At 34.3% G+C, this 27,350-nt stretch overlaps 1 long non-coding RNA gene across 1 annotated transcript in view; it reads left to right on the top strand.

Annotated features, from left to right (window-relative positions):
- Window positions 1–27,350, top strand: part of LOC306660556 — a 1,243,860-nt gene that overhangs the window by 864,189 nt on the left and 352,321 nt on the right. The window contains exon 2 of the long non-coding RNA XR_013763668.1: window positions 9,308–9,366. This is a non-coding gene — a long non-coding RNA (uncharacterized lncRNA). The remainder of the gene's footprint in view (window positions 1–9,307; window positions 9,367–27,350) is intronic.

The raw sequence follows: 27,350 nt of genomic DNA, 5'->3' as shown, positions 1-27,350 counted from the left end.
CATTGCCATTACTATTGAGGGAAAGATACCCCATTTGTCATGCATGTTTATCTCAATGCCACAGGTGAGTAAGAACTAAACAGCCTTAATTTTCCCCACCTGAGCAAAACATAGCGGGTTCAGAGAAGAATTTTCAAGTGTTAGTGAACCCACTTTTGTTGCTTTCTGCTCAAAAAGACCATTGACTCAAGATCAAGATGTTCAGATAAACAGGAGGATTTATTTGGAAAATTAGCAACAAAAAGATATGGAGAATATCACCAACAAAGACCGTCTTGCTTAAGAGTTGCAGGTACAAGCAAGGCTTTAATAGGAATGTTGGAGGAGGCATATCAGATAGGTGGGTGCCTGCTTTTTTGATACACAGGTAGCTGTTATCTGTAGGTCACTGGAAGTTCTGGGTTCTATAAATCTAAAGGAAAGTTACAGAGTAGAAAGTCTTAGGGTTCCGTAATTAGAGTTCCTTTTTCCAGGAATGTCTAAGCCTGCATTTAATCATTATGGTACAAAAAATGTCCTTCATTTGAGAATAGGGGAAGAGACTGAAAGGTAACTATCCCCTGGAGAACAGGGAAAGGCAATGGAAAGGCAATTCTTGCCAGACAAGATAGTGAAATGCAACTTTTCATAGACCAGTTTAGCCCTTCAGTCAGAGTGGTCATCGACAATGCTAGTGGGAGAATAACAACATATTGCTCAGCTGCATGACCTCCAAAATTGTTGAATATTTTTAATCAACTAAAAATATATACAGCTAGAGAGTTTATTTTTTTCCTTGGTAAAAATAAGGGTCTTTTGGAGACAGCCCTAACCTAAGAGATCCCTAATATAATAAGAGGCCCTCTGAAAGCAATCCTTTTCCTGACCTAAGTAATGAATTTATTTTTTTATTATTATTTTTTTATTTTTACAGACTGCATTTTGCATTTTGTTTCATTGTACACAAATGGGGTACAACTTTTCGTTTCTATGGTTGTGCACCACGTAGATTCATACCATTCGTGTAATCATATACGTGCATAGGGTAATGATGTCTGTCTCATCCCACCATCTTTCATACCCCTGCCCCCTCCACCCTTTCATTTCCCTCTATGTAATCTGAAGTTTCTCCATTCTTCTCCCACCCCCACCTCCATTATATAGAAGGAGAATTGTATGGCAGCTAAGTCAGAACATATAGCTCAGGGTGAAAGCCAAAGAAGCACGCTAACTAAACTCCAGAATTGAATAGAATTGTCCACCCACCTTTGCTAGTTCTTATATGTGGGTGGACAGCTACCTAAGTAAGACAGAAGATAGACATACAGTGGATCATATTCTCAAGACAAGTTTCCTTCGAAGTAGAACATGAAAGAAGCTGAGTAGCAAATGCCCAATTCCTTCATTTCAATTAAAGGAACCAGGATTGCTATAATAACTGCTCTATTTAAGTGTTCTCTTAATTGTGTGGCACAGCCTCAGCACAACACAATTATTAAAATGAACTGCAAGTGAGATTCCCAAATAACTACATCTATATCAATAAGTGAATCATCTTCACAAGAGGTTTAAGGTTTTTCCATTAGTACCCTCAATAACTTATATAAAATATTTTAATAATCTTCTGAATGTGATTTTTGTAATTTAAGCTGCTTTGAAAAACAGAAAAGTATTTGAACCAATTAAAAATTATAGGCAATGGGGGAGGCAGTGTTACTAACTGCCTTGCAGTGAGACTTGAATGGAATGAGTGAATAACATTGATAAATGATAATAGGGACATCGGAGTTTAGTCTGACAGGGGGAAAATGAAAGAAAATTTCTGTTAAAGAGGAGTTGCCACACTCAGCTGTTCTCAGATAAAGAAAGTGGTGCCTACATTTCCTTTCACCCTCTGATGCCTGTGAAAAAACCTCTTTCTTCAATAAACTCTGATAATGAAAATAGGGGGAGCTGGAAGATTCTGCTCCAGGGCTTCAATATTGGGGCACATATTTCCAGAGAAGTTAAGTATAGCAAGTGGGAGAGACAAGAGAGGAAATTGAAGGCAGCAAGAACTCAAAGACATAAATGAATCATTTACCAGACCAGTGAACGGTTTAAGTGCTTCCTCTAGGAAAGGAACGGCTTTGAAATAGAAATGGAATGCTAACGTAGAGATCTGAGGAAGTGGGAATGAATGGAGTCAACATGCAAACACTCCCCAGGGTGTAGAAGCAGCTAACCTGTTAGCACAGAGCCAGCAGGCTAGACAAATGATTAGCATGCAGCCCATCTGCATAGAAAGGATGATGTCTCCCTCTAACTTGTGGAAAAAAGCTATATGTGCTATTTTTTACTAATAATTTCTAACAAATCAAATTAGAATGTTTGCCTTGCTAAAATGTGTTTACCATGAAAATAGTTTTTCATTTCAAAATGTGTCTAACTATATAACCTTATCCCTTAAGTTTATGTACTTCAAATTTAAAAACAAAAACCTACTATGCAGCAGCAGAAGACCAGTTAACTGAATTAAGAAAAATAAATTCAGCTTTCTGGTTCATTTCTCTCTTATTCTTTCCCATCTTATCTTACTCATCTTTTTTTTTTTTTTTTTTTTTTTCAGAACACCCTGAATAAACTACCTGCCAAAAGATGTGGGTTATTCAATACCCTGTAGTTATCTTTGTAAATTTAAATAATCAAGATGTACATAGTACATAAAATTTAAAGACAAGCAATTATACAATTAAATTAAAAGGGGAGGTGCTATGTGCATGCATAAATATATGACAACAAATCCCACTATTTTGCAAAATTACAATGCACCAAAGAAAATTACGTATGCTTTTATCTACTATAATGGCAAGTGTAATAGAAAATTTGGGTTAAAAGGAATATGTCCAAAGAGATTTTTAGTAAGTTTAGTAAGTTTTGCTGAGTCATGGGAATTTATCATTGACTTAATGACCCAAAGACAGATAGAGATAATGAAACTAAGCATAAATGTGAGACTGGGAGACTTCAAGTTCTGAAAGAAACTCCTTTTCCTTCAGTTAGTACTGTACTTGAATAAGCTCAGGTGCCAGGGCCTTCATCTCCCTCTAGCACGGTCCAGGAAGAGAGAACTCATAGAGCTTTCCCCAAGCTGTCATGCTCTTTCAAATTCTTTCAGGATTCCGTAGGTTTCTCTTCCTCAAGGAACTCAAGGACATCCTGGTTGAGCCATTTCCACAAATGGGAGAGGAAGAAGACAAATACTGCATTTTCAGGACCTGGTAATCAAATCACTATCACTATAGGATGTAGTGTTATTTTGAAAACATTCAGAACAATTTGAAACTTAATCTGTAAATTCCTCAAGGACGGAGGATCTTTCTTTTTCATCCATGTATCCTTTGTGTGTGGCAGGAACAATAGTTTCTCAAAAAAAATGTTTGTTGACATGAACAACTGGTTCACCCTAACTTGTAAGGACCCTAATCTTCTCAAAATTCATGAAGAAATTCCTCAAACTGAATCTGTGAGGTCAATGAATAGACCAGAAAATGAATGTGTAATAAGAAGAAGTTACATGAAATTTTGAGCATTGAGATTGTTGGAAAAATTGAAAATGATATGATTATGATACATAATGATATTGATTATGATACATAATGTTTTCTATTGCCACAGAATTTCTGTCCTATGACTCTCCTTCCCTCCTCTGTCTGGTTCAGTGTCTCCTGTCCAAAAGTGTGTGCTGTGTTTTCATCAGGCTGGCTTAGTAGGAGCTTTATTTCTTGGGTCCATATTGCCACTGGGAGGTTTTCATCAGGTAATGTATACCCTATGCCTATTCCAAGGTAGATAGCTTCTTTTAATTTTACAGGCTCACCACTAGAAGGAGTTTTCTTTTGAGTCTCAGATGAGACTCTGGGTATCTGAGTTGATGCTGGAATTAGACTATTGGAACGGAATTTACATGTTTTGTATGTGAAAAGCACATAAGTTTGGGAGATCTGGGCAAAATACTTTAGTCTGAATATCTCCACCAAACTCATGTTGAAATTTAATTCCTACTGTGAGGTATTAAGAGGGCGGAAACTTAAACTAAATGCATATACAGTGTTCGAAGGTAAGACCTTTGGGAAGAAATTAAACTTACATGAGGTCATGAGGGTAGGATCGTAATCCAATTGAACTGTGGCTTTATAAGAAGATAGAGTGGAGAGACTGTCTTGGCATGTGATGCCCTGAACCACCTTGGTTTTCTACAGAATTTTGCTAGTAAGAAGGACCTCACATATATAGGTGCCCATTTTTGAACTCCCAACCTTTGGAACTATAAACTGAATAAACTTATCTTCGTTATAAATTAGTCTTAGGTATTCAGTTACGGTTGACAGAAAATGGACTAAGACATGCAGTGACTATTGGGAGTTTGCAGGCACTTTCAGACATTGCTTCAGTACCTAATTAGTCTAGGTCATACTGAGACTCATTATATTTATTGTCTCTGCTGTAATCAATTCTGCTAAGTCATTATCCCTTCATTTAACCTAGTTGCAATGGGAAATTTATTCTACCTTCTTTTCTCTATACATGACAATATAATAGGTCTTACTTCTTTTAGAATTGGAAATCTCCTTTGCATATTATAACATTTAGGACTGCAAGAGATCAGTGTTATAGCATGGAAACCAAGTTATTTTGGTTGTGGAAATATATAATTATGACTGTGGTAAGTGCTATGTAGAAAAAGAAAAAGGAAATTAAATGTGAAAAACAAGAGACCGAATCAAGACCAGAACTTAAGGATATGGTCCCTGAGTCTCCAGCATCAGGCATAGAGATATCCAGGCAAACTCTTTAAACCTAACCTATAAAATGGGGATAATCCTAATAATTTCTTTATAAGTTTCTTCTGAGAATTAAATGAGAAAATGGTATAAAAAGCACTCAATGTAAAATATGTGTAGGACAATAAGTAATAGGCATTACTCTCAAGACTTCATATGTAATGAATTCCCTTCACAATAGTCCCAGATGAGGAAGGTAGCCAATAAGTGGTGGACCTGGGATTCTAACCCGGGCAGTCTGGACCCTCTATCTATGCTCTCAGCCATTACACTGTCTTGCCTTCTGCTTGGTGCAGCAATTGGGACACATTAAAAATTTCATGGACATTAGCTATTGTACTTAGTGGACTTTCATCCTTGAAAATATTATTACATCTGAGACTATCCATTCTTGTCAAAACAATCCTTTCTTGGGCTGATATGCCTTCCTTTAATTATATTTGCCTTTCTGCTTCCATCCATGGCAAATCTATTGAAAGAATACTGTTCAAATCATATTCTTTACTCTTCCAGAGCACATACATTTTTTAATTAATTTTAATGAGGTAAAATTAGTGTACAATTAACCATTTAAAGTGAACATTTCAGTTACATGTAGTACATTACAGTGTTTTACAAATACTACCTATTACTAAATATTATCTATATAGTTCCAAAACATATTCTTCACACCCAACATAAAATTTCTGCCTATTAAGCAGCTAGTCCCTATCCTCCTTCTCCCTGGGAACCACCAATCTACTTTCAGTTCTATGGCTTTACCTATTCTGAATATTTCATATAGATAGAATCATAAAATACATGACATCTTGTGTTTGCCTTTTCAGATTTAGTATATTTCTATTTTGTTCATGTAGTATCATGTATAAGTTCTTCATTCTTTCTTATTACTAAATAATATTCCATTGCATATTTCATAATTTTCTTAACCATTAATTTACTGGTGGGGCATTTGTATATTTTCCTCAATTTAGCTATTATGAATAGTGAAGTTGTAAACATTAATGTACAAATAATTATTTAAGTGTATGTATTCAATTATTTGAGTATATACTTAGTTGTGAAATTGGTGGGTTTTAAGGTAGTTCTATGTTTAACTTTTAGAAAAACAACCCAACTTTTAATTAGACCTAGTCATGTTTATTTCTTTCCTGTTTGGAACTTTCTATATACAGAATTATCTGTGAATAAATGTAGTTTTTGTCTTCCTTTCCAATTTGGAAAGCCTTTCTTTTCTTTCTTTCTTTCTTTCTTTCTTTCTTTTTTTTTCTTGCCTAGTTACTATAAGTAACACTTTCAGTAATAGATGCAAAAGTGATGTTCTTATCTTCTTTTTTCTTTCTGATCTTGGAATATTTTCAGTCTTTAATTAGAGTATATTTGTTTTAAGTTTTATGTAAAGTACTCTATCAGATTGAGTATACCCCATTTCTTCCTAGTTTTCTGACTGATTTTTCTAAATCATGAAAGATTATTAGACTTCATTCAATTCTATCTATGCATTAATTAAGATGATCTTGTGAATTATTTTCATTTTTCTATTAAATTTTATTTCTTAGACAAATGCTTGAATACTCAGGATAAATCCCACTTGATCATACTGTAAATATTTTTTGAGATGCTTATAAGTAGCAGATCTTTTATTTTGTTTTTAGGGTTTCATTTTACTTTATTGTTTTATTATTTTGATTCATTGTTCACAATCGGGGTACAACTTTCATATCTCTGGTTGTATATGAAGTAGAGTCTCACCATTTCTGTAATCATACATATACATAGGGTAATGATGTTTTTCTCATTCTACTATCTTCCTTCCCCCTGTACCCTCCCCACCCCTCATTTCCCTCTATACAATCCAGCCTTCCTCCATTCTTGCTCTCCCCTCCCAGATATGTATCGTAAGCCACTTATCAAAGTAATCAGTCCTTTGGTTTTGGGAGATTGGCTTATTTCTCTTAGCATGCTATTCTCTAACTCCATCCATTTACCTGCAATGCTATAATTTTATTCTCCTTTATGACTGAATAATATTTCACTGTGTATATATACCATAGTTAAGAAACTTTATCCATTCATCTATTGAAGGCATCTAGGTTATTTCAACAATCTAGCTATTGTGAATTGAGCTGCTATAAAATTGATGTTGCTGCCTCACTGTAATATGCTGATTTTAAGTCCTTTGGGTATAGGCCAAGGAGTGGGGATAGCTGGGTCAAATGGTGGGTCCATTCCAATCTTTCTGAGGAATCTCCATACTGCTTTCCTGAGGCAGCTTCACTAATTTGCAGCCCCACCAGCAATGTATGAGTGTACCTTTTTCCCACATCCTTGGCCAACAACCTATTGTTGCTTGTGTTCTTGATAATCGCCATTCTAATTGGGATGAGATGAAATCTAGAATAGTTTTGATTTGCATTTCTCTTATTACTTGAGATATTGAACATTTTTTTATATATCTGTGATTGCTTATAGATCTTCTGTGAGTGTCTGCTCATTTCCTTATCCCATTTATTGATTGGGTTATTTGTATTCTTGGTGTAAAGCTTTTTGAGTTCTTTATAGATTCTGGAGATTAGTGCTCTACCTGAAGTGCGTGTGGAAAATATTTTCTCTCCACTCTGTAAACTCGCTGTTCACATTGTTGATCGTTTCCTTTACTGAGAAAAGTTTTTTAGTTTGAATCTATCCCAATTATTGATTCCTCCATTTATTTCTTGTGCTTTGGGAAGTCCGTTAAGGAGTCTGGTCCTAAGCTGACATTATGAAGTTTGAACTACTTTTCTTCTATAAGGTGCAGGGTCACTGGTCTAATTCAAGAAGGTCCTTGATCCAATTTTGAGTTGATTTTGTGCAGGGTGAGAGATAGGAGGGGTTTAGTTCTATATTGCTGCATATGGATTTCCAGTTTTCCCAGCACCATTTGTTGAAGAGGCTATCTTTTCTCGCATTGTATTTTTTGGCACCTTCTCTACTATGAGAAAACTGTATTTATGTGGGTTTGTTTCTGTGTCCTCTAGTCTGTACCAACTGATCTATCTGTCTATTTTGAGCCAATACCATGCCGTTTTGTTACTATTGTTCTGTAGTATAGTTAAGGTCTGGTATTGTGATACCCCTGCTTCCCTCTTCCTGCTAAGGATTACTTAAGCTATTTTGTTTCCAAATGAATTTCATGATTTCTTGCTCTATTTCTATGAGATATTTCATTGGGATTTTAATTGGAATTGCATTGAGTTTGTATAGCACTTTTGGTAGTATGGTCATTCTGAAAATATTAATTCTGACTATCAGAGAACATGGGAGATCTTTCCATATCTAAAGATTTTCTTTAATTTCCTTCTTTAGTGTTCTGTAGTTCTTGTCGTAGAGTTCTTTCATCCCTTTTGTTATATTCCCAAGTATTTTTTTTTTTATGAAGCTATTGTGAATGCAGTAGTTTTCCTAAATTCTCTTTCTGAGGATTCATCACTTATGAATAAAAATGTAATAGATTTATGAGCATTGATTTTAGATCCTGCTACTTTACCGAATTCACTTATGAGTTCTAGAAGTTTCCTGATGGAGTTTTTTGACTCCTCTAAATATAGAATCATGTCATCAGCAAATAGGGATAGTTTGAGTTCTTCTTTTCCTATTTGTATCCCTTTAAATTCTTTGGTCTTTCTAAATGCTCTGGCTAGAGTTTCAAGGACAATGTTGAATAGAAGTGGAGAAGGAGGGCATCCCTGCTGTGTTTCAGGTTTTAGGGGAATGTTTTCAGTTTTTCACCATTTAGAATGGTATTGGTTGTGGGCTTAGCATAGATAGCCTTTACAATGTTGAGAAATATTCCTACTATCCCTTTTTTTTCTAGTATTTTGAGCATGAAGAGGTGTTGTATTTTACCAAATGCTTTCTCTTCATCTATTGAATAATCATGTGATTCTTGACTTTAAGTCTGTTGATACGGTGAATTAGCATTTAGTTGATTTCCTGTATGTTGAACCAACCTTGCATTCCTGGGATAAAACCCACTTGATCGTGGTGCACTATGCTTTTTTAATATGTTTTTGTACGCGATTGCTAAAATTTTGTTGAGAATTTTGTATCTAGGTTCATTAGGGATATTGGTCTGAAATTTTTCTTTCCTTGATGTGTCCTCTTTCTGGTTTAGGTATCAGGGTGATAATGGCTTCACATAGAATGAGTTTTGGAGGGTTCCCTCTTCTTCTATTTCATGGAATACTTTGAGAAGTATTGGAATGAGCTCTTCTTAAAAGGTTTTGGTAGAACTCGCTGAGAACCCATCTGGTCCCAGACTTTTCTTTGTTGGTAGGCTTTATAACTTCTTCTATTTCATTACTTGAAATTGATCTATTTAAATTGTGTATGTCCACCTGGTTCAGTTTAGGTAATTCATATGTCTCTAGAAATCTGTTGATGTCTTCAAGATTTTCTATTATATTGGAGTATAGATTTTCAAAATAGCTTCTAATTATGTTTTGTATTTTAATAATGTCTATCAGATATTTCCTTTTTTCATCACGAATTTTAGTAATTTAGTTTTCTCTCTCCTCTTCATTATGTGTGGCTAAGGGTTTTATCTATTTTGTTTATTTTTTCAAAGAACAAACCTTTTTGTTTTATCAGTTTTTTTATTATTTCTTTGTTTCACATTTCATTGATTTCAGCTCTGATTTCAATTATTTCCTGTTTTTTACTATTTTTGGTGTTTATCTGTTCTTCTTTTACTAGAGTTTTGAGCTGTAATATTAGGTTATTGTGACTTTTTCTCCTTTATTGGATGCACTCCACACAATGAATTTTCCTCTTAGTGCTGCTTTCATAGAACCCAAGAAATTTTGATATGTTGTGTCCTTGTTCTCATTACCTCTAAGATTTTTTTTTTAATCTCCTCCCTGATGTCCTCTGCCTCCATGCATCATTCAATAGTGTATTATTTAGTACTCCAGGTTGTTGGAGTAGTTTTTTATTTTTTATTTTATCATTGATTTCTAATTTCAATTCCATTATGAGCTGATAGAATACAAGGTAGAATCTCTATTTCTTTGTATTTAACTAAGGGCTGCTTTGTGGCTAACATATGGTCTATTTTAGAGAATGATCCATGTACTGCTGAGAAGAAAGTTGTGTTTGGCTAGTTGATGGATGGAATATTCTACCTATGCCAGTTAAGTCTAAATTATTGATTGTGTTATTGAGTTCTGTGGTTTCTTGCTCAATATTTGTTTGGAAGATCTATCCAATGGTGATAGAAGTGTGTTAAAGTCACCTAGTATGTATTGTGTTGTGTTCTATTTGCTCTTTAATTGAGAAGGATTTTCTGATGTACCTGGATGAGCCATTGTTTGGGGTATAAATTATTTGTGATTGTTTTGTCTTGCTGATTTATGCTTCCCTTAAGTAGTACGAAATGTCCTTTATCCCTTCTAACTAACTTTGACTTGAAGTTCACTTTTTCTGATATGAGGATGGAAAACCCCCACATTTTTCACTGAGACCATATGTGTGGTAGGTTTTTTCCATCCTTTCACCTTTAGTCTGTAGGTATCTATCTTTTTATTCTGAGATAAGTCTCTTGAAAGGCAGCATATGGTTGGGTCTTTCTTTTAATCCAATCTGCAGTTTGTGTCTTTTGATTGATGAGTTTAGGCTAGTTAACATCAGGGGTTATTATTGAGATATTGAAATTGTATTCTCAGTCATTTGGGTTAGTTTTGGTTTTAAACTTGACTTTGTTTCTCCTCTTAATTGACTTTTCCTTTAGGATAATTCCTCCCTTTTTGACTTACATTGTGTGTTTTTCATTTCTTCCTCATGGAATATTTTGCTGAGAAGGTTCTTAGTGCAGGCTTTCTATTTGTTAAATTCTTTTAAGTTTTTGTTTATCATGGAAGGGTTTTATTTTATCCTCAAATCTGAAGATTAGTTTTTGGGGGGTATAATATTTTTGATTGGCATCCATGTTCTTTTAGAGCTTTAAATATGTTGTACACAGCCCTTCTAGCTTTATGGTTGGGGCTGAGATATCTGCTGACATCTGTATTGGGTTTTCCCTATAATGTAATCTGATGCTTTTCTCTTCCATCCTTTAAATCTATATTTATTTGTACGTTATGTATTTTCATTATAATGTGCCTTGATGTGGAAATGTTTTAATTTTGTACATTTGATGTCCTGGTAAACCTCTTGTATTTGATTTTCCATTTCATTCTCAGATTCAGGAAATTTTCTGATATTATTTCATTGAATAGATTATTCATTTCATTGGTTTCTATCTCTATGCCTTTCTCAATCCCAATAATTCTTAAATTTGGGCTTTCATGATATCCCATAGTTCTTGGAGATACCGTTCATGATTTCTTACCATCTTCTCAGTTTGGTCAACTTATTTACAAGGTTAAATATTTTGTCTTCATTGTCTGAGGTTCTGTTCTCCCAAGTGATCTAGTCTGTTGGTGATGTTTCTATTAAATTTTTAAACTTGGTTATTTTTCCTTCATTTTAAAGATATGTTTGTTGTTTCAGAATATCTCTTTATTGAAATGATCTTTTGCTTCCTGCATTTGCTCTTTAAACTGTTTATTGGTATGATCATTCATTGCCTACATTTGCTCTCTTATCCTTTGCTTCTCAGATCATTTTAATTATGTACATTCTGAACTCTTTTCTGACAATTCTTCTACCATGCTATCATTGGATTCTATTGATATAGCATCTAGGTTTGTTTGGGACACTTTCTTCCCTTGTTTTTTCAATGTTATTCATATATCTTCCCCTTTAGCAGTATGAATCGAAGGTACTTAACTATTTCCCCCCCCATAGACTTATAGTGTCTCTGCAGGTTTCCAATACCTCACCTTAAAGTGGGAGATCAATATTAGCAGCACACAATACAAACAATATGCATCCTTAACCCCAAATAGTCCCTATTAAGATATTAACAATATTGTCTTAATAAACAGAGATGGTAAGTTCAACCCAATAATCCCCATTAAGATATTAACAGTATTGACTTAATCAACAGAGATGATGAGTTTGATTATTATCTACAGCATAAACAATAGGTTTGCAATAAGGGCCACAACTTCTAATGGTGGACAAAGAGGAGGGGGAGGTGTATGATGTAATGTTAATGAGACAAGATGTGAGTCTGTAGAGGTAATACATCATTGGAATAATGAAAGTGGAAACAAAGAAATTGATTGTTAGCATGAGAAAAGGGAGATAGAGCTCCAAGAAAACAGATAGATAAGAGGAAAATAGGGGAGGTAAAGAAAAAGAATAATAAAAAAGAGAAGTAGGAATAACAGTAGGAATAATAGGAATAATAGTAATAATGCTACTAATAAAAAATTCTACATTAAAACTATCTTATTCAAACCTTCCTGTCATCAGTAGCCTGATGCCTGAGAGGAAACTTGATAAAGTAGTGTCCAAGAAGGGCCCTGCCACACAAGGGGTGGTGGACTCCAGGTCAAAAATAATCCATGATAGTGGGCAGAAGTGACCCCACATGTTGGTAGATGTCCAGCCACAGCATGGAAGCTAGACCGTGGCCTTGGCCTGAGTGTAACTGAAGACCATGGGCAGTGGGCCTGGGCAGGGGTGCACTGAATAATATTTTAAAGATTGTTAGATTCAGTTTGTTAGTTCTTTGTTGTGAATTTCCACATCTATATTTATAAGGATATTGACATGTAGGGATTTTTTTCTTGTGATAACTTTTTCTGGGTTTGATATCAAAGTAATACTAGTCATAAAATAAATTAGGAAAATGTTTATTCCTTTTTCCTGTATTTTGGAGACTTTTGGAAAACATTGATGTTGATTAATCTTTAATGTGATCCTGGCACTTTTTTTTTGATGGAAGTTCTTGTATTACTGGAAAACACACAAAAATTAACATTTGTTCTTCAATCCCCCAGAGGAGTGAAGGTCACAAGGCAAACTTTCTGCTTTAAAAATTGGCAGCAGGGAAGCAAATAGAAGGATTCACAATTTAACTGGAGCATAAACCCACAATCAGATATCTGTGTGAGAACCAGCATTGGGGTAGGAAAATCTGAACAGCAATTGAAGTATGAGATATAAGAACTCCAGGGAAAAAAAGACATAGAAAAGTTATCTGCACTTCCGTCAGTTTTACCTCCATGAGCTCTAACACATTCTTATAGTAAGTATCAGAGAAAAAATCCCTTATTTTCCAGCAATTGGGAGGTCAGTGGGGAGAAGGAAACATTTGAAAATGTTTCATGTCATTCTCTTCTCTCTTCTTAATAATACCCACCCTCAGGACTAATTATTTATTATTTTGTCAGAACCTAATTAGCTGCTCAGATTTTTATCATGGTCTAATGAGGGGCATATCCAACCCCAGCACCTCCCTAGCCATCCTGAACCACCTAAGGTAGGTGAGTGGGTGGGAAGAAACAGATGAGGGCACAGGCTCACCAAATCATAATCATAAGACCACAGAATGATTCCTGTCTCGCCTCACATATTACCACCACATCACTAAAGGCCCTTTATGGTTGTTCAATTTGCCCAGTGCATCATGCCATCTTTCAATTAAAAAAAATGATAAGGTATACTAAAAGACTAAAGACAGTTTGAAGAGACTGAACGAGCAACAGAAGCAGAGTCAGATGCAGCATGATGTTGAGAATTATCAGCCAAGATTAATAAAAATATGATTGAATATGCTAAATATGATGAAGTAGGGCAGCATATAAGAGCAAGTGGAGAATGTAAGAAAAGAAATTCTAAGAATAAAAGAAATTAAATGCTACAGATAAAAGTGTAGTATAGCAGAAAGGAAGATTGCCTTTGATGAGATTATCAGTGACTAGAACATGTCTGAGGAAAGAATCTCTGCCCTTGAGGATATATCAACAGAAATGTCCAAACTGAAAAGAGAAATGAGAGAAGGTGAGGGGGGAGGTGGAAGTTGGTGATAACAAAAAAAAAATATAACAGACAGGTAAGGGAAGTGTCAAAAAGGTAATGGAAATACAAAAAGGAAAAGAAGACATGAGAACTAAGCAAAGATTACAGCAATAATGACTAATATTTCCCCAAATTATTAGTCATTAATTCAAACACAATTCAAGGTATATTCCAAGAGAAATTATTGCCTATGTGTAGCATATTCAAACTTCAGTAAATCAAAGATAAAAGAAAAAAAACTCCTGGGAAATATTCAAGAGGAAAACAACTTACCTATAGGACAGAAATAAATTACATTAATATCTTCTTAAGAAACCATGGAAATAGAAAGAAGTGGATATTTAAGTTGTGATAGAAAAAAATCACATCAGTCTATAATTTGTACTTTTGAAATTATCCTTTAATGGTGAAGGAAAACTAAAGACATTTCCAGACAAGGGATTTGGTTCCAGTAGACCTGCTTCATAAGCCTTATCAGAAGCTCTGCAGAGAGTAGGAAAAATTACATAGGTCAAAAATTTGGATCTACATGAAGAAAAGGAAGAGCCCTGGAGAGTGATAAGTAAAGGCAAAGAAAAATTTAGTTTTTATTTCTTAATTTATTAAACAGATAACATTTTATTCAAAATGATACAAAGAATTTGAATATGAAAGTAATACTGGTCTATTTATTTGAATATTCAGAATGACAACAGTGATAGCAAGGGGATTACAGGAGAAAAATTGAAATAGTTTGTTAATACAAAGGTAGAAAATGAGAAATATACAAATGTAATAAAACCAAAAATGTAGACCTAAGTCTTCTACACTTAAGGAGGTACAAAGACCAAGAGCAAAATAGAAAAACAGTAACAATGTAATTTTGATCTAATCATATGATTACTTAAAGTAAATGATTGAAATACAGTAAAAGAATTATAAAAGATTGTCAGAGTCCATCAAAAGACAGAACCAATGATGTTATCTAAAAGAAAATCAATTTAAATGTAAAGAGACATGGATCAAATAAAGGATCAGGGAGAAGATATAAATATGATAATCCTAATCAAAAGAAAATAGTAATAACAATTATATTAATTTCAGATGGAGTATATTACAGTAAAGAGGGTGCATTCATATTGATAAAGGGACAGTTCTTGAAGAAAGATATACATTTCTCAGTGTGTATACCTGTAGAAACAGAGTATCCAACGTAAGGGTAAAAACTAATAAAACTGCAAAAAGTAAGCTAATTGGCCATTAGAATTGGAGATTTTAAATCTCTCTATTAGAAATGGACAGATTTATATCCACAGCTTGAACATGGGTGGTCCCCAGAATACAATTTCTGATTTAGAACCCCGCCAAAATCTAAAATTTAATGATTATCATGTAATCATGATAATCAAGTAGTAAAATTTCCAATCCTATACCATCTTTGAAAATTTTTAAATGTTATCACATTTTCCAGAGAACAATGCTTGGGGAAGTAAAATTAGTTAGCTTAAGCCCTTTTATTATGAATGAGATAACTTAGACAAAGTAGAAGTGACTTGCAGAAGACATATAACTGCTTAGTAATAATATTTTAAAATCAAATCTGATAATTTCTGAACCTGTTTTTCATATCATCCTTCAGCTTATGACATTAAATAACTGGTATTTATCTTTCCTATTTTTCTATGAAATCCAACCATCAACAAAATTACTTATTAGCAACCTTTAAAATTTAGATAAGTTTTGTTTTAAAAAATGAAAACAGAAGCATATAGATCCAACAGGTGAAAACCAGTAAGACATAATTGAACTCATCAATACAATCTATCACTAGATATAATTAACATCTATAGACTACTTCATCCAAAAAAAAAAAACAGATAATGTGTTCTTTCCAAGGTCATATGTAACATCCACCAAGGTAAACTATGCAGGAAGTCATAAAACACATGCTAAATCTTAAAAATCAAAATATATGCTGCTCTCTCAGTCCATAGTGGAAAATTGTCTAGAACCCAATAATAGAACAACAGCTGGAAATTTTTGAAATACATGAGGATTAAACAACAGGCTACATAAATACATGCTCAAGAAGAAATCTGAAGTGAATTTTAAAATATTTTGGACAACATGAAAATGAAAATAACACATAAAAATGTGTGTGATGCAGTGAAATAAATGCTTATAGGGAAATTTAAAGCACTGAGTGCAAATATTAGCAAATAAGACATATCTAGATTCTATAATATAATCTTCTATATTAATGCACTAGAGGAAGAATTATAAATTAAATTGAGAATGAAAGAAATGATAAAAAATGAGAACTGAAATCAATGAAAGTGAAATTAGGAAATCAATAGAGAAAATCATAAAAATCAAAAGCTTGTTCTTTGTAAAAGTCAGTACAATTTATAAGTCTTTAACCAGGCAAAGAAAAAAATCAGAAGACAAAATCTACATATCATATGTAGATATGAAAAGGATATGAAAAGGAGATATCACCAATAAATAGTAAAAATATAACAAATGAATATTATCAACAACTTTAATAAACTAGATGAAATAAACCAATTTCTTGAAAGATATAACCATCTAGTAGCATCCACAAGAAAAAGTAGACAGCTTTAATATAAACACATCTATTAAAGATATTGAAGCAATAATAAATAAACTTTCAAAATAGAAAACATAAGGACCAGAATGGCTCACTGTCAGTTTTTACCAAATATTTGATAAATCAATCACAGCATTTCTCTATTCTCAGAAGGTAGAATAGCAGTGAAAACAAAATGTCATAAATTTGAATCCAGTGATTCAATTATACACCACACCAGGTAGGATTTATCCCAGATACACAGGAGTAGTTTAGCATTCAAAATTAATTTCTGTAATCTACAACATGAACAGACCAAAGAACAAAAACTGCATGATTATAACAATGGGTGTAAAAAAAAAAAAAAAAAAAAACTGTAAAATCCAACACCCAAACCAAGTTCTGAACTAACTAGCTAAAAATAAAAGGTACTTATGATAAACAATGTATGTAATAAGCCTATACCTAACATCATACCTAATGGTGAGAAACCTGAAGCCTGTTCACTAAGATCAGCAAAGATGTCACCTTTCTCCACTGCTTTTCAACATCATACTAGAAATTGTAGCTAATGTAATCAGACAAGAAAAGGAAATAAATTTATACAACATCAAAAAGATATATTTTTGTTTTTGTTTTCACAGATAATACAGTTGTCTAGGTTGAAAATTTAAAAAAAAATTTAAAGCTCCTGGACATAATAACATGATTAGATTCAAAATTTATTTCATGTAGCCTACAAAGTCTATATGGTTAATATAAAAAATCAATCACTTTCCATATACCAGAAATGAACACATAAAATTTGATATTAGAAACAATGTTATTAATATTTTACTTCCCAAAATAAATATATACGTATAATCAAACAAATATGTACAAGCCATATATGAAAAAAAGCTAAGAACCTCTAAATAATGGCATCAAATAAGAACTAAATAATAACAGAGATGCCCCAAGTTCACGGACTCAATTTTATCAAGGTGTTAGGTTTCCCTACATGATCTTCTATAAATACTATAAAAGTTCTATTGAAATGCAAATTTTAAAAGATAACCACTATATGCCTCTTAGAATGGCCCTAATCTAAAATGCTGATGATAGCAAATGAGCAATATGTGGAGCAACAGGACACTCATTCATCACTGGCAGGAATGCAAATGGTACAGTCACTCTGGAAGAGGGTTTTGCAATTTCTTACAAACTAAGCATATTCTTACCATGTAATACAGCAATTATCTTCCATGTTTTATACCAAAGTGAATTGAGACCTTTATCCACACACAAACCTAAACATGGAAGTTGATAGCAGCTTCATTTTTAATTCCCCCAAACTGAAATCAACCAAAATATCATTCATAAATGAATGGATAAACTTGGTATACCCAGCAATGGAATATTTCACATTCAAAAGAAATGAACTTATCAAGCCATGAAAAGACGTGGAAAAAAATCTATTATAAAGTGAAAGAAGTCAATCAATATTATAAAGTGAAAAGTCTATGTTCTATGATTCTAACTGAATGAAATGCAAAGATTGAGAAATACACAATTATGGAGACAGTAAAATGATTAGTAGTTTCCAGGTGTTAGGCAAGATGAGGGGATTGATAGATCACAGAGGATCTTTAGAGCAGAACGACTATTCTGTACAATACTTCCAAGGAAGATTCATGTCATTAGACATTCATGTCATTAGACAGTACCAAGAGTGAAAACTAATGTAAACTGTAGCTTCTGGGTAATAAATATGTGTCAAGAACTTTCATTGTCTGCGGTGGGGAATGTCAAGAGAATGGGAAAAGCTGTGAATGAGGAGAGGGGGTATATTAGAATACTTAACATTTTCCACTCAATTTTGCTGTGAACCTAAAGTTGATCTTAAAAGTAAAGTTGGTTCACTTAAACAATTCTATGAGTGAAAATGGAATTAAATATGTACAACTTTTGCCATAGACACATTTCAAAATAAGAGATTATGGTATAAACATTTTATAATTTTATTTTCTTAAATTTTTAAATTTGTTCTAATTAGTTATACATGACACTAGAATGCATTTATGCATTTTGATAAATCATACATAAATGGAGTATACTTTCTCATTTTTCTTATTGTACATATTGTAGGATCACCTCAGTCATGCAGTCATATATGTATATGAGGTAGTAATGTCTATTTGACTCTACTATCCTTCTTATCCCCATACCCCTTCCCCTCCCTTCACTCCCTCTACCTAAAGTAACTCTATTCTTCTTATTGTGATATATGTGTGTGTGTGTGTGTGTGTGTGTGTGTGTGTGTGTATCTCATACTTTCTTATCCATTCATCTGTTGAAGGGCACCTAGGTTGGTTGCATAGTTTTCATAGCTTAACTATTGTGAATTGAGCTGCTATAAACATTGATGTGGCTGTGTCACTGTAGTATGCTGATTTTAAGTCCTTTGGGTATAAGCCTAGGGGTATAAATAGTTTAATGTTCATAACTAGTGTGGTTTGGATATGAGATGTCCTCCAAAAGCACCTGTGTTAATGCAGTAATTCAGAGATAAAATTATTGGATCATGAGAGCTGTGACCTAATCAGTACATCCTAGTTTGAATGGACCGGCTGGACGATAACTGTAGGCAGGTGAGCATACAAAACCAAATTAAAGGTGATAGCTGAAGGAGGTGAGTGACTGGGGGCGTATACTGGAACACATCTTCTCTGGGACCCTTTCCGCCTTCTGTTTCCTTGTTGCCAGGAGGGGAGCAGCTTCCCTCTGCAACACCCTTCCCCATGATGTTGTGTCTCACCTTGAGTCCGAGCAATAAAATTAGCCCTCTATGGACTGAGACCTATGGTACCATGAACCAAAATAAACTTTTCTTCCTCCAAGTTGTTCTTGTCAGGTATTTTGGTCACAGTGATGCAAACCTGACTAAAATAATAGTATAGCTAAGTATTTGGAATGAAAATACCATTGTATTAAATAAAATGTGAAAAACGTTGGTGCAAAATGTATCATTAGTTATTCTTAAAGAAAATATAAAAGTTAAAATAATTTAATTGAAATAAGCTTTGTCTAAAATTCTAGATTTTAAATGATGTTGAAGATACTGAAGAAAAGAGAGTACGAAAGCAAAAAGCTGTTCATTTAGTTTTCTTATACAGAAACAATCCAAAATGTCCTGTTTTGTAACTTTGACAAGATGTGTTAGTTAAGAATGCTTTTGAAATGTTTCTATATAATTATTAATACAATTAAAACATGAGGTAGTGCCAGGCGTGGTGGGGGGTGACATGCACCTGTAATCCCAGTGGCTTGGGAGGCCGAGTCGGGAGGATTGCAAGTTAAAGTTCAGCCTCAGCAATTTTAGAGAGGCCCTAAGCAATTTAGTGAAACCTTGTCTCAGAATAAAAAATATAAAGGTCTGGGGATGTGGTTCTGCAGTTTAACGCCCTGGGTTCAATCCCTAGTACCAAAAAATAAAGTAAAACACAAAATAGGCTTAGCACATAATTACAGAAGATGTAAACAAACAAAACATACATCTCAAAACAAATTAAAGGGAATAGCAAGGAAGATAAAAATCAGAAACTACTACATTATGGCAAGCAAAAATATTTGCAATGCCTTTGTATAAAAGATGAGACAGACCATACATACAATAATGCAATTTTATAATGTATGAAATGTTTATCATGTATGAAATTTTATCATGTATGAAATAGACAATTATAAATACATAAAGAGTCTGGAATTTTAAAAAATTTAGCTAATAGCAATTATTTCTGAGTAATGGTTGATTCAAATTTTCTTCCATAATTTATTTCTTTGTTTTCTAAATTTTCTTTAATGTTTATATATAATATGCTGCATAAACACACAAAATAAATAAACAAAAGCCCCAATTTAGAAATAAAATTCTGTGTAGACTATTTGGCCATCACTCTTTACATTGTAAGAGCAAATAAGGAAATGGATGAAACCTGAAATCACTGCTTCAATCAAACCTGTACAGAGCAAGAATAGCTAAACTAATGCAAGCCACAAAACCTCAATGCCAAAATAAAATATTAAAAAGTTGTTAAAAGCTTTTCTGCCAAATCGAAAGCCATAAACACAATTTCAGTAACTGGAACAGGATTCACAGAAAGCATCATTCTTCCCTCCATACAATGTGCATGGGGATTGACTTTCAAATCATCCTAGGTTCAGGGAATGCAGTCTTTGGTGTGTGCATATCCAGGAATTTGGTATTGCACATATCACGGTTGGATATCACGATTTGTTTGGTGATTAATCCTTTCCCATTGGTTCTTCCTGTAATCTTCTTTAGTAGGTTTCGACAAAAAAAAAAAAAAAAAAAAAAAAAAAAAGATCAAATTCCCTTACTTTCGCAGCAGTCATACGTTGGACAGCAGGCTTTTGATTAATAGACAGTGTTGGCAGCTTTTTCATAGTTTGGAATGACTTTGTTAAGTATCTTTTTTTCCAGATGGCTTAAAGAAAATCTACGGTGAATCCCAAACCTCTTATCTTCTGCTCCAACTTGACACACATAGACCAAGCTGGATGGTTAAACCTAGTCATTAATTGACTTTGTTTAAACACCCTACTCCTAACCAAATATTTTAGTGTTAAAACCAGGCAAAATGCAAGTAAATGTGTTTGAATGGAAAGTTAGCATTGGTTAATAAAACCTAATGATTACAAATGACATTTAAATTACTTACTCAGAAAAAATCATCCAGCTTCACTTCCTTTCTTTTCATCTTTCCTACTTTCAGAAAGCATTATGTGCACAAAATAGGACAAAAAGCCCAAGGCAGCCCAGCACTCTAATTTCCTACAGCCAAAGATGGACTGAAAAGTTCTTTTCTAAGACCACACTTCGCTTTGCAAAAAACTCAGCATCAACCACTAATTAGAGAAAAAAGATTGGCAAAACACATTTCAAAATGGTTATACAGTGGGGAAAAATTCTTCTAAAAATGGACTAACTACTTTGTCATTAGAACTAATCTAGAATATATTCTTTCATTTTTATTTTCTTTCTTAGTCCGGACTTCATATGGCATTCCTGGTTAGTAAAACCATCCAACACACACACTTATTTTGTCCTAAAATAATAGTAACCAAAATAGATACAAAAATAATGTGTAAAAATAATGGCTGACATGAATTCTACAAGAACTTCAGCTATATTCAGAATAATTTTTAAAGGCAACAAGCAATATAAAAAATTCATAGCACATGAGATATCAGTGAAAATTCAATGGCACTTGGTATGTTAATAATGTGGCTATTGATCCAGAATAAAATCCTGTACTAATTAAGTAACTACACCTCATTCTTCTAATCTCTAGCTACAATCTATTTACTCTTTATATGGATTAACCTGTTTTTAATAATTCATATGTATGAAGTTATGCAATATATAAACTTTTGTCAGACTTCTTTAATTTAGTTTAATGTCTTTGAGCTTCATCTGTGTGTCATGTATCTGGCTGAATACTATTCCATTTACCAAAATTTGTTTATACATTCATCTGTTAATGGACATTTGAGATCTTTCTACTTTTTGGCCTTTGTGAATAGTGTTTCAATGAACTTTAATTTATAAGTATTTGCTTAAATATCTGTTTTTAGTTTTTTGGGGTATATATCTAGAAGTGAAATTGCTGGGTCATATAGTGATTCTATGTTTAACTCATTAAGGAATTACCAAACTCTTCCACAGTGATTTAACCATTTTACAATCCCATCCAGAAATGCATAAAGATTCCAACTACTCCACATCCTCTACACCTTAAACAATATTTGCTACTTTCCTTTCTTTTTTTTTTAATCCTAACCATCCTCCTGGGTGCAAAGGGGGCATCTCATTGAAGTTTGATTTGCATTTGCCCAATGAAAATAGATGTTGAGCATCTTTTCAGAAACTTTCTTTTCAGCCAGTCGTGTACCTTCTGTAGAGAAATATTTACTACAATCCTTTGTCTATTTCTTAATTATGTTGCTGTCGTTCAATATTAAGAGCTCTTCATATATTCTAGATAATAAGCCCTTTTCAGATGCATGATATTCAAATATTTTCTTCCATTCTCAAGTTTCTTGTTCACTTTCCTGATAATGTCTTTTGATGTACAAGTTCAGAATGCAAGAGAGTGTTGTAGCATAAAAAAAAAAAAAATCAATGTAATAAACAACATTAATAGATCGAGGAGAAAATCACATAATCATCTTTTTTGACAGAAAGTCAGAAAAAGCATTTCATAAAATTGAAAATGCTTTCATGGTAAAAGCACTCAGAAAATAAGAAGAGAGGGGCACTTTCTCAATCTGATAGAAAGCATTTCTGAAAAGTTCACAGCTAAAATCCTATGCAATAGTGAAAGTCTAAGAGCTTTTTACCTAGGTCAGGAATACTACGGGATGCCTGCTTTCATCATTGCTATTCAACATTGTACTGGATGCAAGCTAAAGCAATTAGACAAGAAAAATGAAACGTCTCCAAATTGGAAAGGAAGAAGTAAAATTATTTTTATTTAGGATGGAATGAACCAATGTATATCAAATCCCAAAGCTTTAATATAAAACCTAGAGCTAATAACTGATTCAGCAATTAGTAGCAAACACTTCAATTTTTCTACATACCACCAAGTATTGGTACAGAAAGAAAATTAAGGAAGCAATTCCATTTATAATATCACATCAAGAATAAAATGCCTAAGAATAAATTAAATCAAGTAGGCGAAAATTTTCTATATTGAAAACTGCAAAACATTGCTGAGAGAAAATTAAAGAAGACTTAAACAAAAAGTGTCATGTTCATAGACTGAAAGACAATCTTGTTAGGATAACAATCTTGCTCAAAGAAATCTACAGGTTCAAAGCAATCTCTATCAAAATTTTATTAGAAATGGTAAATCAGTTTTTTTTTTTTAATTCACATCAAACTACAAAGGATCTTGAACAGTCAAACTAATCCTAAAAGGCAGAAAAAACATTGAAGGACTCACACTTTCCAGTTTAAAAACTTGTAACAAGCTACAATAATCAAAAGTATGGAATACTGGCATAAGGATAATGTAGACCAATGAAAATGAACTGAAAGTCCATAAACAAACCAACGTCTATGGCCAGTTGATCATTGACAAGGCTGCCAAGAATACTCAGTGGAAAAAGCATTGTCTCTTAAATTAGTGATGCTGGGAAAACTGAATAGCCATGTGCAAAAGAATGAACTTGGACTCCTATCTCACACCTCATACCAAATTTAACTCAAAAATTAATAAACAGAAATACAATAAATACAAAAACTACATGGAAGAAATAGTCACGACCTGGATTTGGCAATGGTTTCTTAAATATGACACCAAAAACATGAACCAAAATATAAATTGAGCTTCATGAAATTATCATTTACTTTTATATTACCAGAATGACTGATAAATATATCAGTAGTACCCTTAAAACTATATACAGGGGAATTAAAATAATTAACAACTACTTTCACTTAAAACAAAAATTAACTTAGGCACCATCAGTGCCTTCTCCCTATCACTTGTACTGCATTGAACTATCAAATGCCTGTGTCTGCTTCTCTATCTCTGAGGGCATTTCATTCTGAACCATAGGAGACCACTTTGGTCTCAGCAAGGCAGACTGGAAGTGACAGGGAATGAACATTCCTCAGAGTAGCCTTTAATCCACCTTCAGAAGTTACTGTTTAAATATACTGGCTCCAATAACCTCTTGGTAAATCTGACTCATGTGTTTTGCAGTATGCCCAGAATTTCTCTATGAAATCAATCTTTAGTTGCCTATGGAAGTAGAAGACAACGTAGGGCACACTTCATTGCGTTTTACTGATTGCCTTCCCTTGTCTATATTTTTTTCTCATTCCTCTCATCATGAACCTGAACTTCCCCCCAAAACTCCATGCATTCAAATCTAAACCCTAGCATCAAAAATTACAGAAGTTGGAAGAGCATGAAGACCTAGAATTGAGAGGATGAAGTAAGACTGAGTCACAACTGCTCTCTTCTTCTAGACTCACTGGAGAAAATGACAGCCTAAAACAAATGGAAACATGAATTAGAAATGAAGCCTTTGAGATTGAAGAGTGAATGCCAGTGTTGTGCTGCGTCACTTGGACAAAACTAAGCATGAGCTTTTTGCTTTTATGTTGTGTGCCAACACATTATATCACATGCCCGAAAACAAAACAGCCATATACCTATACTACAATCAGAGTTAGAGATGTGTAAGGACAGATCGTCATTTGACAGAATAAAGTCCTCAGCAGAACACATGACCTTGTAGAAACAGCACTCCAACGGTCCAAGGTCAACCACATATACAAAGTCTGTCATGTGAGCTTAAAACTTTTCTCAAAACCTCCAATTGCTTCTCTCTTTTCAACTGTCCAAAGATGCAGAGGATGGGGGCTGAGAGGTATAACACAACAAACAGAAAATGCAGAAAGCCTCCATTCCTAACCAGTCTGAAGAATGAGGTTTCTCTCTGCTTCCTAATGCATTTACTCTGTGCCCTTTCTGCTATGAAGAATTCGGGAAGCAAAGAGACTTGTTCTTATTTTGGGCAAGAATTGAGCAATAACAGACACTATAAAACATCAAAAGATGTGGTCTCACCAAAAGGTAAAGAACTATTGAGGGCTGGGGAGGAAGTCAGACATTCCCTTCAAACCCAACCTTCTTCTTTCATTTTTTTTTTTTTTAATAGCAAGAGCTTCCCAAGAATCAAGCATTTTCTATACTATCTCCTTCGCCTGAAGAAAACCTGCATTTTTCTTCCTCATATAAAATTCGAATCAGTTACACACATGTAATCACCATCAAGAGATAATAGAATGTTTAAATATCGTTGGTTTCAAGTTCTGAAGAAAAAAAAATAGTAGTCACAGAAAGTTTATATAATCTTCTTCATGTGAATTCTCAGGGTAGAAGAGAGTCCTGGGTCTGGGCCAAGCTAAGAAGTGTTGAGTACTCAAGAATGACTTGGTTGGTCAGGAGGGTAGGATAGTCTGCGCCTAGAGCGGTTTCCATAAAGTGTTCATTGGCTCGGCTAGAACAGTTAGTTGCCTTCCTGTTGGCAAAGAAGTCGTAAGGGAAGCAAAATGTGAAGACCCTGCTGTTTCTCCCACCCATGATTGTTTTTCTTTGATTTGTTTATTATGTCAGAAAGAGAACTCTCCAGATGGGAGCAAGAGACACAGTCTAGACATCAGTTATTGGCCACTGACTGGTGGAAACAAGTCTGCAGCGTCTACTGTTTTTCCCCTTTTGGACTTTCCCCCTCCATTTACCACTTGTTTTACATTGCAAGCTCTGAAATATTAAATGATTTTGACACTTAGGATTACTCAACAGCCAAAAAGATATTCCTAACTGTGCTGGGAATGGCTGCTCCCTTTTCCCAAGACAGTTACTCTGGCTGGTTGCTCCATCAGGAAGGACTGTCAGTGCCATCACTTCTGTGCCCGGTTTTCCTGATACCCCTAGAAGATGAGTAGCTAGTAAGTAGTAAATAAACACTTGATCACAATACACACAAGAGCAAGTATTTCTCCCTCGAGCAATGTTCCCGAAAGATTCTTCTGGTCCTCAACTTGGGTTTTTTTAAAATCCATTTCACAAAATTCTATGTTCACTTGGTGCCACATGAGATAGTAATCCCTAAAAGTACAAATTTAGCAATTCGAAGCAACCTCAATGTATTGACAGTTTGTAGGATGATACATAAGTCAATAATTTTAGGTCCCTTCTGTGTGGCCTGGCATTGTCACCACCCTGTGCTCACCTCTCACCACTTGTTCCTTAACCGCTCTGCTCAAACACACTGGGATCCTCCATCCTTCCAGGGTGCCTGCTGCTTCTTGAAGCCAGCTGTAGACAGCTGGGTTCTGAGGCAGGAGGATGTTGAGTTCAGAGTCAGCCTCAGCAACTTATTGAGGCCCTAAGCAACTCAGCAAGACCCTGTCTCTACATAAAATACAAAAAAGGGCTGGGGATGTGGTTCAGTGGTTAGGTACCCCTGGGCTCAATCCCTAGAACCAACCAACCAAACAAAAAGGATTCTTTGGCCTAAACAAGCTCAGATCATACTTTACAGCCACCTTTAGTATTTTGACAGTTCAGAGACTTTTTAAATTTGATCAATTTACTTAACCATAGAAGTTTTTTTTTTTACTTATATATCATCCTACAAACTGACTGTCAATATATTGAGGTTGCTTTGAATTGCTGAACTTGTACTTTTAGGGATTACTATCTCACGTGGCACCAAGTGAACACAGGCTACTTTTGATACCTGTGTTACCCTTCCAAGTTCTTTACCCACTAAATGTGTATTTAGTCTCCAGGTCTCGGCTTAGGTGACACTTTATCAGAAAGTCTTCCTGGACCTCTGGGACTGCGTTGAGTGCTCCTCCAACTTATTCCCATGGAGCAAGGTACTTGTCACCCCATATCATATGTGCTTGAGCTCTACAACAGCAGGGATTGAACCAAGCGCTGTATCTCTAGGCATGACAGCATGTCTAGTACCTAGTAAATACTCAAGAAATGCTTGTCGAATGGGTGAATAAGCTAACTAGAGCTATGAGGGAGTCATTTTCCAATGTCAATTTGTTCTGGGTGGTTTCTACCTAGTGGAGTTCCTTCAGTGTTAAAAATCCTCTCGTTATGAAGCTCTGTGCCATTATTTTCACAATGTTCGTCGGAGATATTTTTTAAAAGAGAAACAAAACAAAATTTAAAAAAAAAACTTCTGTGGTTAAATAAATTGATCAAATTTAAAAAGTCTCTGAACTGTCAAAATACTAAAGGTGGCTGCAAAGTATGATCTGAGCTTGCTTGGGCCAAAGAACCCTTTTTGTTTGTTTGTTTGGTTCTAGGGATTGAGCCCAGGGGTACTTAACCACTGAACCACATCCCCAGCCCTTTTTTGTATTTTATGTAGAGACAGGGTCTTGCTGAGTTGCTTAGGGCCTCAATAAGTTGCTGAGGCTGACT

The sequence above is a fragment of the Sciurus vulgaris genome (genome assembly GCF_902686455.1).
Source record: "Sciurus vulgaris genome assembly, chromosome: 4".
Taxonomy (NCBI): Eukaryota; Metazoa; Chordata; class Mammalia; order Rodentia; family Sciuridae; genus Sciurus; species Sciurus vulgaris.
The sequence above is the reverse complement of the archived record's forward strand: the minus strand, read 5'-3'. Positions and strand labels throughout refer to the sequence as shown.